The sequence below is a fragment of the Balearica regulorum genome, chromosome 4, assembly GCF_011004875.1.
Source record: "Balearica regulorum gibbericeps isolate bBalReg1 chromosome 4, bBalReg1.pri, whole genome shotgun sequence".
NCBI lineage: Eukaryota > Metazoa > Chordata > Aves > Gruiformes > Gruidae > Balearica > Balearica regulorum.
The window spans coordinates 77,580,044-77,594,783 of record NC_046187.1 but is presented as its reverse complement, the minus strand read 5'-3'; positions in this window follow the sequence as shown (position 1 = coordinate 77,594,783).

Genomic DNA, 14,740 nt, shown 5'->3' with positions numbered 1-14,740 from the left:
AATACAAGCTGCAGGTGATTGGACGAGGTGAAGAAAAGGAGTGGACAGCAAGGGAGGAGATTTCCTCCATTTCTGCCTCTTGCCTTCACACACCTGAAGAAAAAGTTTTCCCTGGCTTTGATTTTCAAATCATAGTCTATGACATCCCTCTTTCTTTTCCAAGAACATCTTTCTTTTTTTACCTCTCTCTCGCCTTCATCTTTCCCTGCTCCCTTTCCCTATATGGTTCATTCGCAGTTGCGTAGCAACAGCACGTTCCTTAAAAAAGAGACTTGCTAGATATAAAAGACTGAATGAAAAAAGTGAGTTGTACAAGGTCTTAACGAGACCATACACCAACCACATTTTCTGACCGATTCCAAAGAAGTAACTAGTGAGGTGTGCGGGCCAAGGCAATGTAGGATTCAGAAAGAATCAGCATTTTTGACACTCGTTTCCAGCTGTCTTTTTCTAGGCCCATAGGCAGGGTCCTCCATAACTTCCTGTGTTTGGAAAGAACAGAGCAGCGTGTATGATAAAAGAAGGAATGAGAATTTAATGCCCAAATAACCAATGAGAAACCCATGCCAAGGAAATAAAGGAAAGAAATAAACCTGGTATTTTCTTATAGTCATGCTTAACTCCTCCAAAAGACCTAACTGTACTGCTAGCTCTGTAACTTTGAAGGATTCTTCTGCAAAGGAGAATTGATTTGTTCAAGGACACATGTGAGTTGAAGCAAGTCTTAAACTCAAAAGTTATTTATTCTTCTCAACATATAAAATAGTCAGTGGAGATCCCACTGTGATACATTACTTGCTATTGCAGTTTAGGTGCATTTATCGTAGACAACACCGAGTCAAGTAGGATACTGCAACAAAGGCCAGTCTTAAGAAAGTCAAGCAACTTAGACATGTAAAACAGAAGCCAGATGTATGATAGCACGTTGTTGAAGCGGAGCAGAGGAAGATCAATATTATACAGAGGGTTAACAGTGAAGAACAAAACAGTCTTCTCCAACTTTAAAAATTTTTTGTTCTGAGACTGAAATCTAGTGCCATGATGTGCCATGTCAAGCTGTTGCAAATGACAGAAACCTATCATACAGAACTTGACATAATTTCTTCTATCCTTAAGTAAGTCACAGGATCATAGACTCACAGACTGGTAGGGGTTGGAAGGGACCTCTGGAGATCATCTAGTCCAACCCCCCTGCTAAAGCAGGATCACTTAGAGCAGGTTGTCATGGGATCGTGTCCAGGCTAGTTTTGAATCTCTCCAGAGAAGGAGACTCCACAGCCTCTCTAGGCAGCCTGTCCCAGTGCTCGGTCACCCTCAGAGTGAAGAAGTTTTTCCTCATATTGAGATGGAACTTCCTGCATTCCAGTTTGGGCCTGTTGCCCCTTGTCCTGTCACTGGGCACCACTGAAAAGAGTCTGGCCCCTTCCTCTAGACATCCACCCTTTAGATATTTATAAGCATTGATGAGATCCCCTCTCAGTCTTCTCTTCTACAGGCTAGACAGCCCCAGCTCTCTCAGCCTTTCCTCATACGAGAGATGCTCCAGTCCCTTAATCATCTTTGTAGCCCTCCGCTGGACTCTCTCCAGTAGTTCCCTGTCTTTCCTCAACTGGGAAGCCCAGAACTGGACACAATGTTCCAGATGAGGCCTCACCAGGGCAGAGTAGAGGGTGAGAATAACCTCCCTCGACCTGCTGGCCACGCTCTTAATGCACCCCAGGATACCATTGGCCTTCTTGGCCACGAGGGCACACTGCTGGCTCACGGATAACTTGTTGTCCACCAGGACTCCCAGGTCCTTCTCTGCAGCGCCGCTTCCCAGCAGGTCAGCCCCTAACCTGTACTGGTGCTTGGGGTTATTCCTCCCTAGGTGCAGGACTCTACACTTGGCCTTGTTGAACCTCGTTTGGTTCCTCTCCACCCAACTCTCTAGCCTGTCCAGGTCTTGCTGAATGGCAGCACAGTTTTGTATCATCAGCAAATTTGCTGAGGGTACACTCTGTCCATTCATCCAAGTCATTTATGAGTCTGTTGAACAATTCCTTGCTCCCCCTCAGCATGTGAAGTGCCTTCTCTTCCATTTAGATCCATCACTTCTTTCACTCAGTCTACAGGAAAAAGAGAAGGTGTAGTAAGAGCACGAGAAAAGCCAGATTTCTGAGTAGGATGACACCTTTTGATAGATCTGACTCTTCTATGAGATGATTATGTGTCAACACAGTCAGTATCCATGGCCTTGATCTACTCAGCCTCAATTGCTGCTTGGGTTCTCAGCATGCAGAGGAAGACTTTTGTGCATAATGATAGAAGTAATGAAATGATCATTGTGTCAGGAAAAGGTTCAAAAGCAGCTCTTTGATGACATGAGTAGCAGCAGCAATTATAAAACAGTAGCTATGCTTAGATTTAATTTTTCTTCCAATGCAGTTACAGAAGTATAATAAGATACAAAGGAGTGTCCTGGCCATAAAAGCTAGAGCAGAAATAGCTAGATACTGAGAGAGATTGGAAATCTTGGTCAATCTGATTTTTTCATCTTGATCTTATCTTAATCTATTAATTTAACTTCTCTGATGAATCGTTTCCTGTAAAGCAGAAATAGTCTACTTCTATTTCAGGGAAGTTGTGTGATGAATGTTTATAAAAGTCTCTGAGGATAAAAGCCAGAAACAAGTACTAAGAGTTAAATGAATGGGATGAATTAAGATAAAGTCTAGCAAGATCCATACCCCATCCTTCTCTTCGACTATTGGGAAATTTGCCCACGTCTTCACTTTAATTTGCAATGATCAGCAGTCAGATTTTAGACTTGAACCACAGACTAGCAATTTTTTTCCTTTGAAATTTTCTAAAAGAGGAAAGGTTTGATTCCTTTCTATCTTTTATGGAAAAATGAGGAAATGGAATATTTAAAGAATGAAAACATTTTTAATTCCATGCCAGAACGTCCAAAGAAGATGGGACTTGGAGCAAGAACGGGCTGAAATGAGAAAAAGAGCTGTGTAGGAAGGGATGAAGAACTCAAAAGTCAGAGGTTTGTAGTAAATCTTTCAGTAATCATGATCCCAGATCATTAGAAAGGAATTCAGAAGAGGAGATCAGATGTTTCGAGGGAGCTTTAAGATTAATGAATTCATGGAAAGGCTGATAAATAAGACTGGTAGAAGGTAGCTGACCAGATGTTATTAAGAAAAAAAGGATCAGTTGTCTGTAACATAATGGAGTTGGGTAAAGTGAAAAGGTTTTTAATTGCAGGAGACTGAACGTACCTAATGGTGTCTGCTCCTGAAAACAGAGTATTGGTCCTACCCAGTTGCTTAGGAAAACACCTGGTAATCCCAACTGTACAGACATGGAAGAAAAGAATCGTAGCTGAAATTAACCTCTGAAGACACATAACCTAATATGCTGCATTAGGTCCAGCCGTTTTGCTGATCTGATATACAAAAAGAAAACTGTAAAAAAAGATTGTGGTTTGGTAAGGAAGTTGTGATCCCCTCATAGCCATAGGAGACATAAACATTTGATGTAGACAGAACAAAAATGTATTGAGACAGGAGACTTGCAGGAGTCAAGTGTGGCAAGTTTGAGTAGACTGAGACTGAAATAGCTGGAGTTTTCTTTTGGATGTGGATGAAAATAATTTTTAGAGTTTCATAGGAAACCAAGATGCACAGACAGCATCAAAAGAACTCCAATTTAAAACATCTGAATGTATCCAAAAGTTTCTGAAGACATTTAAAGGTATACTAAGACAGTATAGGCAATAAAATTTCAATTAAAGATGCTCATAAGCAGGCTAAACTACATCTCTATATGACTGATACTGATGATATGGTGCAGAAAATAGAGATACTTCACTGCATCTCCCACCTAAACATCCTCACCTCCTTCACCTCCTGTTTAAAAATCACCTCCTAGACAGATTTTTATCAGTTGAGTCCAGACAAACACAGTATTTATAAAATTCACATTCTTCTCTGAAATGCAGTTCAGTCATTTGATACCCATGTGCACGTCTGCATCTGATGAGTGCTGCCCTTGTTGCCAACTTCCAGTACCTACTGTGTTAAATAAAGTCCTTCAAATATTGTTTTGTGGGTAAATGTGATGCTGGTGCAGGGGAAATTACAACACTAATAAATTAATCTCTCTAGCTAACATGAACACTGATTAAATTGCTGCCTATGCTACCCTGTCAAGAACCGCATACAGGACTACAGTTTTCTTTTAAGAGCAAGAGGAACTAATCTCTCCTGATCTATACCTTGTAGCAGTAGCGAAATATTTCATTTGTTCACTTTGCCCTGTCTTTTCATCTAATCTAAGGCTGTCAGCAAATGTTATTCTGGTTTGTGAATACAGAATACTGCATGAACTCACATTGAAGACACTAAATTCATAGCAGTTGACTATTGAATAACTGTAAGATAGGAAAACTAATTTCAGGGTGGCATTCACCTCCTGGGACAAAATTCATCCATTCTCAGTATCTATGATGGGTGAGATGAATTACTTTCTGGAGGTGACTAGTGCTCTTCATTGACTGCAGAGAAACTCTACAAAACTAACTTAAACTACACACTGAAACTGTAGTTGGCTTAAGTACATCCTTAATGACTTCCTGTTCAACCTGTGATTTCACAATGATTACTTCCTCATCCCATCACCAACTCTGTGAGCCATCTAATCTTTTAACTTTATGAATGTTTTTGCATGAATTATTTGCCATATCCAGTATGATACTCAAAAAAAATTCTAACAGGACTTAGATCTGTAAGTACAGCACTGAACATTAAGATAGCTCATGAATGAATAGCAATAAAGTGCATTTTTTAATAAATTCAGTGACAATTCTGTTTCCTCTATGTCCTGATATATAAGAAAGTAGCTTTACTGTAATGGATCATTTCAGAACATTTACTCCGGTGTTTGATTTAATGAATCATGTTTATTCTCAGAGATGAGCTCTCCAGATAAGCTCTGGAGAATCTTCTGTGGCATCTTAACACGTAAGAGCCTGCAGCTCTCTGTGCATCCATCTATTGGAGTTTATCACACCCTTAACATATTCTAAGAGAACACAGCCCAATGTATGGGCTGCTGCATTTAATTGTTCAGTAGCTGATTGCAGTGAAAATGAATTTGCACTGATGGTGGTCTGTGAAGTTGAGCAAACTGTCAGATAACCACTCTTCTATTAACAACAACAACAACAACAACAACAACAAAAGTATTTGGCACAGATAGACCCATAGGGTGACAGAGGTAGTATGATCTATTCTTTCCCATTAGTTCAAATGGTTTATTTAGAGCCACCAGGATGTGGGAAAACAACTGGAACAGTTACGACAGACCAGAGAAATTAGATCTGGGTGATAACTTAAGGGCATACATGACAACAGAACTAATCATAGCTAACAACCATCTCTAGTACTGCAGAGGATTTTAGTTAAGAGAGTCAGCTGATGTTATAACAAATTAGCATAGTCAGAATTACAAAATATAACACATCGATGCATTAGTGATGCACATGATGTGTGCACTTGGGGCTTAATTAGTGATTGGCTGTAGGCCTGAATGTGAAAATAAACCTGTTAACTACCCACTGGGGAGACCGCCAGAGCCGTGGGTCCCCCTGCAGAGGGAGGCAGGTTGGACGGGGCAAGTTCCTGCTTTCTTGCAGGCTGAAGTATCTAGTTATGTCTTCAATGTGTCTAGACAATTTTTGTCTATTCAGCTATCAGTAAAGTCATTGCAGCATGTGTGAGAGCATTTGCATTCCTTCTCAGTGTTGACAGCAGCAATGAGATTTCTTTCAAGTTCATCTGGTATTCGGGATAGCGACTAGGGCAAGTAATCAGATGTAGACAGTCCCATGCCCTTGCAGTGGGACTGCTACTCCTAGCTTGGATGAGGCTACTTGGTGAACACCTACACACATTAAAGTGTACACATACTCCCAGGCGATACCGAACGGGAAAGAATTCGTCTCTGTTTGAAGGCCCAAGGTCAAGGGAGGAGCAGAGACTAAATTATGACTCGGAGAATGAAAAATAAAAGATGCCCTCTACTCTTGGAGGTACCAGTCTAATCTGTGAGAAGCCTCATGTGAAGTGAAATCAATCTGCTCTGACACTTGACTCCTTTGGAATAATCATTAGAATAACAAGTGGAGAGGCTAGAATGGAATGGAACCAAAGAATCATTTCTGTTTCAAGCAACTGCCAAAATACCTATTTACCACTGAGACCAGAACAACTCTGAAGCAGCTGTTGTGCTCTTCTGGGTAAATAATATGTGTTAAAAAATGTATAAACATTTATACATGTTTACCTTCGAGACATCAGCTTCTCTGAAGCAGACATCTCCCTTGCTGCATACATAATACATGCTTTATTTGAAAAACTGCCTAAATTCATAAAGGGAGAAAAACCTGTAGGGCACTGTGTATGTACAGTGCTGTTATCGCTTGCAAATACAGACGTAGTGGAGCCTTAGCATATAATACGGCCTTATATTCTGTGTTCAAAGTCTTCTGCAAGATGTTCAAATGCTTCTGCAAGTGTTCCTATAAGTTTGGCAAATACTGTTATCTACCCGTTTCGAAGAAAGGCCAGGATGTTGAAAACTATTTACTGAGCTGCAGGCTTTCTTCTGCATAAGTTCAGTGTGAGCCACAGCAAAGAAAAAGTTAAAAACTCCTCAACCAGTGGTGCTCCATAATGGCTTCATCTCATCATCCATCACCATTAGCACCAGGCATCTAGTCTCAGTTAATGGTTGAGGCTCCCTCCACAGTCCACAAAGAGTGAGAAATACGCTGTGTGCAGAGCTAATATAGTTATAATTCATTATAAATATTATCACAAGTGACTAGCTTATCCACCAGAAGAAAATTATGTTCAGCCAATGCATGTGTCCAGACACAAGTTCAACCCTTGTCACCAACCACTGAGCACTACTCCAGCTGATTGAGGTATAAAAGGGCATCTGATTCTCCAGGCAGCAGCTCACTCCTTGCGTACAGAAACTTGCATGGCATTACCTACTTCAGTCAGATGAGACATCTTGACTCAGAAGTATCTTTGTGTCTCATTGCGATCCTGCTTAAGATCCACAAATGTAAACAACTGTTATATAAAGCTCACATGGAGAGACATAATTTGGTTTTCCTCTGTACCATCTTACCCACTCTCCAAACTCTGATTAGTAAAAATCTATAAAATTAGTCATGTTCGCTACAGCAGTCTATGAATTGCCTTATTGGAACTTAACAGTGGTTCATGCAATGCAACATTGCCTCTGATGAATTAGACAAAGGTAAACGACTTGATGGTATGTGGGATGATATCCCTGGTAAGAAATACTTCTCTCTCTCTGTGCCTTTTTCCTGCTATCTGTTGGTAATCATTTTATATTCCCAAACTTGATATTTAAAGATAACTCTTTTATTATTTAATCAAAATAAATTCATTTGATTGTCCACACTAAAAACCTCCCAGTCATCACTTGGCGTTTCATATGCAAATCTGCAATAACAGCATATCGTAAGCATTGAGTCCACACTAGCAAGGGAGTTAAAAAGTATGGCATAGAAAAAAAAAAAGTGTCAAGTGCTTTTAATCAGAAACCTCCTTACTGAGGAAGAACTAAAACCATATCTTTATCCTTACCATTTTCAGCTCAGGGCACAAAAGCTTGGTGGCAGTTTCCAACATGAGCCCCTTGCAATTATGCTGCATCTTGTTTTCTTGTTCTAGGCCACTTTCACAATTTCAACGATTTGATCAAGCATTATTCTCCATCTAGCATTCCTGTCATTGCCAAGGTGTCATTATGCTCTGTAGAAAGACCTGAGTCCCTAGTTTATAACTAATGGAGCTTTAATTATTAATTGATATGTTATTGATAAAATCATTATGAGGGGTCATGGCCTTTGTACCATTAATAGAGGGGCAATCCTCTGGTACATTTTTACACATCTTTATGCGGGAGATCTTTTTCTTTTCTAATTTATATGGTACTAGATAAGGGATACTCAATAAATTAGTATTATTCCAACTGCATGGTAACACTACTATAAACCAAAATTATCTATGTACCCATCAGTGCAAGGGTATGCAGGTAACAAATACAAGAACTTCTTATATCCTAATGATGCTGATATCCAATTACTTTGGCACTTTTTGTGTGGATAGATGTTATCTTGCTTTACACAAAAGCAACATTTTGCAAAACCAATCTGTCACTTTTCACAGACCTTTGACAATTTCTTTGTGCATGGAATTTTTCTTCTGACCAGGGAGTAATTCTATTAAATAAAACCTGATTTTCAGAAGAGCGGAACATGGACAACTCCTGCTGGAAATCAGCTGAGAGTAGTGATTCCCATCACCTCCACAAATCACTGAGTGAGTCCTTGTTTGCTTGTTATAAGTTCAGGTTCTGCAGAAGCGTTTTCACCTGAGAGGAAGCTCTAGCGATCTGAGCTCTGCAGCGGAATCACTGGGTGTAACTCTGTCCTCTGTTACAGAAAAGCCGTTCTAGGTGAGCTAATGATCTTCTCTGGCCTCAGACACTGTGCTTCTGTAACAGCCTTTCACAGTAGATAGCTATATGTGACAAAATTTTATATGGCAGGCAGTCAAGAATACCAAGAATCCATGAAAATTGAGTGGTATAGTTGTGTTTGACCAGATATGAGAGCTCAGAAAGCAGTGCACTGGAGTAGCTATAGTAAGTGCTCACAGGCTTGTTAATTTGGTGGAAAATATACCATACAAAGTGAAATCTGGAGTTTTCAGGTAAGGAATCAGCCGGTAACAGCTCTGGTTACCAGTTGCGTTGCATATGTGTTTCTAAATAGCATGTTCTAAATAGGTATTGCAATATAGCTGAAGATGCATATATATTTCCCAGTGTATGAGTTATGACAGAGGAAAAAAACAATGGGCCAATACCTACTTCAGAAGGCTTGAATATGACATATGAAGTCGGTGAAAACATTAAAAAAACATTTAAAGAAAACTTTAAAGAAAAGAAAGAAAACTATATTATTATTGTTCCAAAACCCAAATCTATTTCCAAGGAATGTCGGTAATAGCCCAGTTCTGAAATCTTCAACAGAAAAATTCATTTAAATTATCAAAAAAGAATAGAAATTATACAGAAGGTCAAGAACATGAAATTAAAAATGAAGTAACTGTTCAAATTCAGAATTTAGCTTTAACTTTATGCAAAGCAGCTAAAGAAAAAAGAAAGAACAACTTTCTTTTTGAAGATATAGTCAATTCATTTTCCAGGGAGTTAATAAGAAATAAACAAATTATTGCAACACTGAAATGGGTTCAGTGAATTCCTAACACGTGCATTTTATGGCTAAGATAATAGTTTATTTTTGAAGTTGGTAAAAAATTTCATATTATGCCAAAGTTTTGGACCATTCTGGTCTCTGAAGAAATGAAAATTCTAGGAGCTTTCTGCAGCTGATGTAGTTTTTGTTAGTTTTGTTTGTGTTCAACAATTTTGCTGGCCTTTCCTTTGCAGTACCTGAATTTTTTTTCCAGAGTGAGAGGAGACCAAGCAGCATGCATGGGCAGCAGGCATGTCCTGACCCTGGTCAGAGGAGTCCTGGGAAACCCCCATGCTGCTGAGGTGCTGGCTACAAGTTTTCATTCAGCAGCCATTACTTCCAGCGGTCAAACATATCAGCAGCATGTGGTGGGAGATGAAGGGAATTATTCACTTCAGAATTATGGAAAGAAAGAATTTCCTGATTATAAATACCAACAGCTAATCTCATTCTCTTCCTGATTTTCTCCTCAGTGGTCTTTGCTAATAATCCTTCCTTAAATGTCTCTCTTGTGTTCAGAAATCAAACTAAGACTGACTTTTTGTCATAACTCATCTCCAATACAGCACGGGAACTACAGAGATGCATTTAAAATCAAACTTGGCATTTTCTTTGAGACAGAGCATATTAATAGGATGTTAAAGTGAATGCAAAAAACCATTCCCATCAAGTATTCTCTTATTATAGTCACATTTAATATTTCCCAAGAGCCAAAGTCAAGCTCATGAGAGCAGGGGTAGGAGAAGAGAAGGTAAGGTGGGAGGAGCCAGGTACCATGCTGAATTGGCTGGAGAAGATGCGAAATATATTAAGTCATGTTTTCTTGAAGCAGTTATGAGTGCACAGTCCTTACATTTTGGAAAGCTGACTTTCACGTCCAAAATAAACCTGCACCTTAAGAGAGCAATTCTATCTCCTGAAGACAAAATCCCTTCACTCACGCGGATGTAGCATGATTACACTGATCTGTATCACCATAATTGTTGAGTTTACTGAGAATATCTGCTAAACATGCTGAGAAATAGTCACAAACAACAAATGAGTTATCATATAGTTGTTGCAAGAAGTGGGCATACTCTCTGAATGAAATGTTTTAATCTGCTTATATATATTACATCTCTATTAGGGACAAGAACTTGATTGGATATACATAATTTAGCTGGAGGCAATAAGAAGCCTTTCATAAGAAGCAAATATTAGTTCTTCTGCCAGTCTTATGTGGGTCTTTAGCACTGGAACTGCACTCTTCTATTAATTTAGGAGATAATTTAAAGTGCATTTAATAAGATTCATTACCCTTAAGCAGTACTTTAGTTGTTATCACTAATAAATAATCTAAAAAGAAAAAAGAACTCAAAGAATTTATCCAGTTTTATATCCAACCTCTTTCCTTAAATGAAAATTTTATTAGTGTAATTGAAGATAGCAGAAAGTACATGATACAAGACAGCTCCAAATATACGAATTTGGACATTTTACCAGCTTGGGTAGACTTTAAAATGCCTACTTGAACATTGCAAGTGCAAACTGGAGCCCTTACAACTTAAAATCTGAGTCACGCTGACGGAGCTGAGTAGCTCTGCAGTGCAGGCTGAATGTGTTTGAGCTTTCGGGAGCAGTCACGTTATGGCTGGAGTCATGATATTGCTTCTTCCCCACCCTTTTGGAGAGTAGGAGTGAAAAAGATGTCTGCACTGCATCAGGTGCTATTTACATACCTATTATTGTAGGTACAAAATAATCTCAGCATCTGATGATGAGACATTCTCTGGCTTCCAAAACCATCAAAAGCATCCATCTATGGCAAACCTAAAAGAGGCAACAAATCTCTGTAGCATATGCCACTAAGACTTTCTTTTTTGTAAAAGTTTAATTTTCTCTTGGAAAAAGAAAATTGAGCTGTACTCTTCCACCAGATGACCCTTGGATCCTCTCCTCACCAGAAAGATAAGCATGCTCAATTCCATTGTTTTATATATAGGATTCAAACTATTCCCCAATTCCTTACTTCTTTCCAAGTCAAAGTTCTTCCTTCATCACTTCTATGCTAATCTCCCCTCTCAGTAGCTCTTCATAGCCTTTTGTTTTCTAATTAGTTCCTTCTTTATACAATATAACAACATCAATCTCTTTTTTTTTTTTTTTTTTCTTTCCCTTTTCAGGATTTTATGTCCCTCAGCAATCTGTCCCTTGAGGGCTGTTTAGGAGGAACCATAAGCTTAGCATAAGGTCAGTTTTCATGCAAGAGGCACAAAAACATTTGCCCTGTGTGATTCACCCAGCAAATTAAACACAGAATCAGTATTCTGCATGGACTAGTAGATGAGAGACCTTTTTGACAAGTCACTGCGGAAGCTGCAAAGGTGACAGCAAAGGATAGCAAAGTAAATAAGTAGGGGGAAAAAAAAGAGAATAATTAAAATATATTCACCAGAAACATTAAAATGTCCAACGGCTCCATTTGTTCTTAAGAATTATGTGTAATGAAGACTTGTACTCAGATGTCCCATCTAATCCACATATGCTTTCAACCTGAAATACTAATTTTATATGAAGCTGTTTGTGGTTTTTTTCTTCAAAATTAATTTTCCATTTTTTCCTAAAAAGTGGAACAAATTCAGCAGAAAGGAAAAAAGGTTATTCCTTCTAATTCTGCCAATGAACGCAGTTGGAAGATGAAAGGATTCAAATGACTTCCAATGGGAGGACTCAAACCTAGAACATCTCCAGTTTTGGTGTGTGTCTCCTTGAGAGAAAGGGATTTGTATCTGATGCTGTTCCCTTCTTCTGTAGGTGTCTTTTTGAAGAGTGACCCACATCTGCACAGCTTCCATAGGAGATGTCTAAAGTGCTCATTTGCAGTAAGTTCAAGCTGTGGTGTCTAGATATATTTGACTGGAAGATAAACACAAAAATACTCTCCCACCATGGATTAGAACCATAAATTGGGGCTATTAGTATTATACTGTTTTACAGTGTATGATGAGGATAACTGCATTAAAAAATCATTACGTGCTCCAGTGCTACAACGGCAGAGGTCTAATATGTTCTAAAGAAAATAAAGGTCCAAAGCTGTGGATCCTGCCAGGAGAACCCAAGCTTATGGGGATAAGGTTTAAGTGTTGGAAATGCAGGAACTGTGTCATAAACTGCCTTTTATAGCAAAAAGCATAGGTATTTATAAAAGAAATTGTGAGTCCCCAAAATTTTATCCATTACAGTGTCCACATTTATATTTGCCAACCCATATAGGTGACAGCCTGTATTTAATGGGCAGGCGTATGAAAAACGGGTTTCTCGTGTGATAAAATTGTGCAGCTGTTGATGTCTTATTGTTGGCACTGGTTTCTGATACAGACACCTGAGGTGAAAAATGAGATGCAGTTTCAAAGACATGAATAAATTCTGATTGTGAATTATTCCATTTAGTTGCACAGAGGAAACAGAGATGTGAGGAGGATGTTTTTTGAAACTCCCTCTCACTGGCTTTGTTGCAACAAAATAAATATATTTATATACTTTTTGAAATTGGAACAATTTCTGCTATTGTTCCATTTCTCCATTTTTAATTAAACAATGCTCCAGTTAAATTTCAATTGGATTGCTTCAGGTAAAATAAAATAAAACAATGTTGAGGTACAAAATGTAATTAATTTAAATGAGAAATTTTTACCTTTTCCCAGAGTTACAGGACATTGTTCAGAGGAATTATTCATCTAGTCTGCTGGTTATAAATCTTATAAATTAACAAAGTCAAGGAAAAAAAAAAATCCTTCCCCTTCCATATTAGGAAAATAACTCACACTCATTCCTCCCTAACACCACCTATGAGACACTGAACGTTGAAAGCATATTTATGCAAATAGCAAAACACAGAAACTGAATTATAGCAAAATAGAGGAGCTTTAGGAAGCTAGAGAATTTTTTCTTCAGCAATTCTGGCATCTGTAGTTTTTGAACAGTAGCTACCCTGTTTCACTTAGTCTACCATTACTTCAGAGAGAAAACCTGCAAGACCTGATACTGTGCGTCCCCCGAACTGATAGCAGCAGGAATATAATGTGTTCAGACCAGGAGGATGGTCGGCTGGCTGAAAATTCAGGGGCCCCAGCACTCGCCCCTGGCTTTATGAAGGGAGATAGAAATAGCAAAAGTGTTCATGAGGTGTAAAAAGCCAAGCTAAGCAAAGAGTAACCCTTGGCTGAGCACTTCGAAATACATAAAAGCAGAAGATTGTGAAAAGTATGATACAGTGAGCACGGGCAAAGCACGTGTTTGACCCAAGGAGATGTGAAGCACAGAGTTGTGTATGGGTGATCTCTGGTCTGCTGGGGGACAGAGTATGAGCCGCTCACCTCTGTCCTGTGCCATGTTAGCCCAATTTACCCTTCTTTATGGTCTGAAGTACCCATCTCAGCTAGATTTTGTGTATTTGAGTTAGGGAGCTGCAATTAGAGCCCAGTGGAGGATAGAGCAGGCTCTACGCTCAGCTAGAACACGCAGTTGTCCAAGAACTGCAGGTTCGTAGGGTCTGTCTGCACAGTGAAGAGCAGGAGCCAAAGTCCATTCTTTGGCCTTTAGGGAAAATAACACAGGGTGGATGGACGGAAACAGCTAAATGTTCTTCTTAAATACGGTAGCTTCGTGCATAACAGCTGCTCAGGCCAGCCTATTACACACGGCGTGAGAGGGCACTGGCTAGAAAAATTCTAGTTGGCAAATGTCAAAATTGTCATGGAGCATGATAACTAAATATGCTCCACACCAGTTCACCAAAAGAGAGGAAAAGGGATTTTCCCCACTGCCAGACATAGCTGGGTCTTGTTTCAGGACTGGGGTTTGCAGGTGCTGGTAGAATGCAAGTGAAAAATGAGGAGTTACGCATCTTTTTAACAAACAAATCTTTCTGCATGTCAAGCATTCATATTAGAGCTTTCTTCTCTGGAAGAAGTCTCTAACTTCTTCTTGCTCCCAAAGAGACAAAACCCAATAGTTACAAAATTTACAAAGGAAATACACTTCAATTCCCTGGAGCAGTGCGAAGTTACGCCTACACACTATAAAAGCGAAGGAAAACGATATAAAATAAAATCTCTTAGATAAAAAAGAATAGAAATGAGTATCCTCAGTGAGCAGGTGTATTTTGTATCAGTCTTTGTGAGGAAATTCCCAAGAAGCAGAACAGTGATATTAATAAACCAGTGCAGAGCCAAACATTTGAATACATAAGAATGCGTCTGAATATGATACTTAAACAAAATATAGAGACAAAGATGAAACATTATATTTAAATCACAAAAATCTTACTGTATGACTATGCAGGGGAAGATTTTGTATCAGCCACAGCTTCAGAACTGTTTCTTTTCATGCATAAAATGTTGAATG